Source organism: Calliphora vicina, chromosome 3, assembly GCF_958450345.1.
Source record: "Calliphora vicina chromosome 3, idCalVici1.1, whole genome shotgun sequence".
NCBI lineage: Eukaryota > Metazoa > Arthropoda > Insecta > Diptera > Calliphoridae > Calliphora > Calliphora vicina.
The window spans coordinates 63,444,634-63,448,468 of NC_088782.1; the positions used below are offsets into that span (position 1 = coordinate 63,444,634).

Here is a 3,835-nt window from a genome sequence, read left to right on the forward strand (position 1 = left end):
AGAAAAATATAACATAAACTCTAGTATTTATAAAAAAATAGTACATTTTTGCTGTTTTTGGGGCGAAAAGGTAACTTAACTTTTTTTTAATAAATGAAAAACTTTCTCAATGAACATATAACAATTTTATGTTTTTCTGTAAGGTATCTTTACGTTGTATATCTTGGTTTAAAAAACATGTCCTATTTTTCGAATATGTAGCTCCTACGCCCTTCAGAATTTGACCAATTTTTTTTATCGAAATTCCAAATTTGGGCCAAATATTCCAATCAGAAAACGGAAAGCAGGTTTGGAAACCTATGTTCTCTATTTATACCCAAAGTATTTTCCCAGACCCGACGGAAATATGGAACCAATGAGCAAAATTGCAAAAAAAAAACAGTTTTAGGATTTTCACTCCAATTTTTAGGATTCTCGTTGACATTTTAACAAGTTTTTTTACACTTTGTTATTTAGAATGACAAATTTAAAAAACGTTGAAAATTTTATTGAGTCTCTGAAACCAAAATTTGTATAAAAATTTTATTAGGATTGCAAATATTAGGAACAATTTGATCCACATTTATTCCGAACTATTTTTTTTTGTTCAGATAAGTTAATTGGTCTTACAAAAAAATTCAAGCCAATATCTCAATTAGATTCAAAAATATGCCACTTTAAAACTCCGTCCTTCAAAAATATTGTAATTAAAATTTTGCATAAAATCTACTAAAATATTAATTAACACAATTCACTAATTAATTGAAACCGATCCCACAAAAATACGAATATTTTAACCAAATGCTTATAGCCTCCACCACCATAAGTTTTTAATGTGGGTATATATATATATATATGTTTGTCATTTCATGTGTAACATTGAGAAATATTCATCTGAGACCCAACAAAGAATACATATATCGTTAGCTAAAATGCAAAAAAGCGCAACTAACAAAAAGATCAAAATCGAGTTTTTGATTGATTATTATAAATGCCATTAAACTACATGGCAAAATTTTACACTTCTTCGATCAAAAATTTGTCAGTGAGCTTAAAGTGAAATTCGAAAAAACTTCGTTAAACATGTTTATAGTTTTCATTTTACAATGTTTTTGGCTTCTCCTGTAAAATTATATTTTTGTTACTTACTCCTTTTTGCATTTTAGCTAACGATATATTATTTATCCTTATAAAATTCTAAGTCTAAGTTACATATGTAAATGCCCACAGAATTGCAGTATTCATTCAAAATTCAACACAACAAAGTTTCGTGCAATGGGATATCACAAGAGCAATTTTTTTTGGGACCGGTCACTATTTGACCTAACCCCCATATAAAATTCACTTACGAAAATCACTTCAATACAAATAAATATCTTAAATGTGTCGATATCAGGTTGAAATTCAACATGCATAATCCCCATATACGTAAAAATCCCAGTACCGAATTTTCTGAAGATCGGAACATAATTGGTTATAACTCCCATATAAGAACCATTTCCAAAAAACATATTAATTTTTCATAAATATCTGGCGTTAAACCATTGTTATCCATCGTTTTCTCAAAAGAACAATTATTATTATGTCAAAACTTAACTTTTCAATTTTTAGTTTATTAAAATAGTCCAATCTGCAAAAGTCTAATAGCTGGGAACTCTGTTACATAATTTTTAGACATTGAACGATCTACAGTCAATTATAACAAATGCATGAAAATCCACCCCATAGTTGTCAGTATCAAGCCAAACAGCTCTCTCGATTAACTTTAGTTATGCCTTCAATCACTTTACATTTAAAAGACATTTTAATTGCTTAAATTTAGTTTATTTTCATTTCACTTTAATTTTAATGTTTCATAAATTTTGTATTAGTTTTTTATTATCTGCTATTAATAGCTATTATCGTCTGGCATTATCCAATAATAATAGGAATAGTTATAGTTGTTTGATGATTGTTGTGGTTATTGTTGCCATGTATATAATTCTGAAAAAAAAAGTAAAAAATAAGTTTTAGATTTACAAACTGCAATCTATATAACTATGTCCTGTACTGATGGGCAACTTACATTTGGGACAGCCAACACACCAGCAGTAATGCAGCCGAGTATAAATATTAGTTGCAATAGTTTCATCGTTTTTCTATAAGTTGTTATGTCGTGTTTAGAATATACAAAGTTACTGATGATTTCAAGGTATTCACAGTGAGTTTTTAAATAGTGCTGTAAATTGAAATGAGTAATTGTGGTGAGATTTGAAATGATTAACTTTTAAAAATATCGAATGATCTAATAATTATACATTTTATCATGTTGTAAAAGACATTGAACTTAGTTTGTGTGCATTATGTTCATTAATATTTAGTCTAATAGAGACACTCAATTCTTAATTTAGTTACTCATTAGTTGTAAATTTTCTGTAAAAGTTATAGCCTTAGAGAAACTATAAAAAAAACTCAAACAGAAAAATTACTCAAAATCGTCATACGAGTTTTCTTTTCACATAGTTTATTTTACTAAGTAAAACATTCTCACCACATAATATAACTATCCCTATTTATATGGACATGATCCATAATGAGCTCTCATAAGCGTAGCTAGACTATTATTCTGGGGTGGGCAAGTGCCCTTCCCAAATAGTAAAAATAAACAATTTTTTTTATAAAAAAAATAATTTTTTATTAAAACAAAACTAAAATATCACAAAAATTCAGTTTGCTAACATAACTACTTCATTTTCAATATTTAAAACTGCTAATTTATTTTATAAAATATTTTTATAATTTTCAATCAATTTGCAAAACATTTTTGTAATTAATAATGAATTCATCGGCGCCATCCAAATTTAATTTAAAGAAATTGTTAACAGCTTTAGGTAATGGAACGTTTTGGAATCAGTATTCGATATAATAAAAATTATGCTATCTATTACTGGATTATATATATTTAACTTCCAATAATCAACTGAAGGAATAGAATCCGGCTTTTACCTAATGTTGATTCTATATAAAAATCTTCAAGATCACTTTTAATTACAGCGTAATTTTTAATTACTGACTTACAATTTTCATATCTACAACTCCATCTAGTTGTGCAAAGGCTGTTTATTTTATACTGTTTATTTTGAAGAGCTTGGCTTAGGCTTTTTAAATCATTATTTTCTGGTTTCGAAAAGTGAATTCATGATATATGTGAACACGAATCCATAATAACTAAAATAGCTTGCGAATTTGACTCCATTATTTTAGCTTGTAAACCATTTTTAAAACCAAACATTGGAATATTTTTTAACTTTTTGGGTTCCGAAAACCCCATGAATAATGTTCTATGGCACTGGAATCTCTTAACGGAACAATCTACAAATCCAAAAAAATCTTTATGCGACTTTCCAAAATTGTATCTGGGGTGGGCAGATGCGAGTATGGGGTGGTTTTGACCACCCCAGCCCCCCTCTATCTACGCCAATGTAAGCTCTGCAAAAATTAGATTCGATGACAATCTCTCGCCAAAGCCACAGATGTTATTAACGTTAAGGGACGTCTGGTGAATTACGAATTAGTTGGTCCAGGAGCGGTCGCAAGTTCTTTTGAGTTACTTTCACGAAAGTCCTAATTTACGCCTTAATGACTGGTTTCATTCATAAAAAGTCATCAAACTTTAGCCGCTCCATACGCTAGGACAAAAAGTCTCATACGTATGCACTTTTTGGATTTTCGATGCTCCCAAGGTCTAAAATTGTTCTCTATCAGTAAAAAATATATTCTTTTTGTTATAGTCACAAACTAATAATATAATTGTTATTTTGCAGGACTTACTTTAGTGTATTTTACAGTTTTCACCCCAGAAATAAAAGCCTTAGTA

At 28.8% G+C, this 3,835-nt stretch overlaps 1 long non-coding RNA gene across 1 annotated transcript; it reads right to left on the bottom strand.

The window, feature by feature from the left end:
• Window positions 1-1,781: 1,781 nt before the first annotated feature.
• Window positions 1,782-2,191, bottom strand: LOC135953326 (uncharacterized). Its single transcript, XR_010576207.1, has 2 exons — window positions 2,045-2,191; window positions 1,782-1,962 (listed from the first exon to the last, which is right to left on the bottom strand). It is a non-coding gene; the product is annotated as an uncharacterized LOC135953326 (long non-coding RNA).
• Window positions 2,192-3,835: the final 1,644 nt, after the last annotated feature.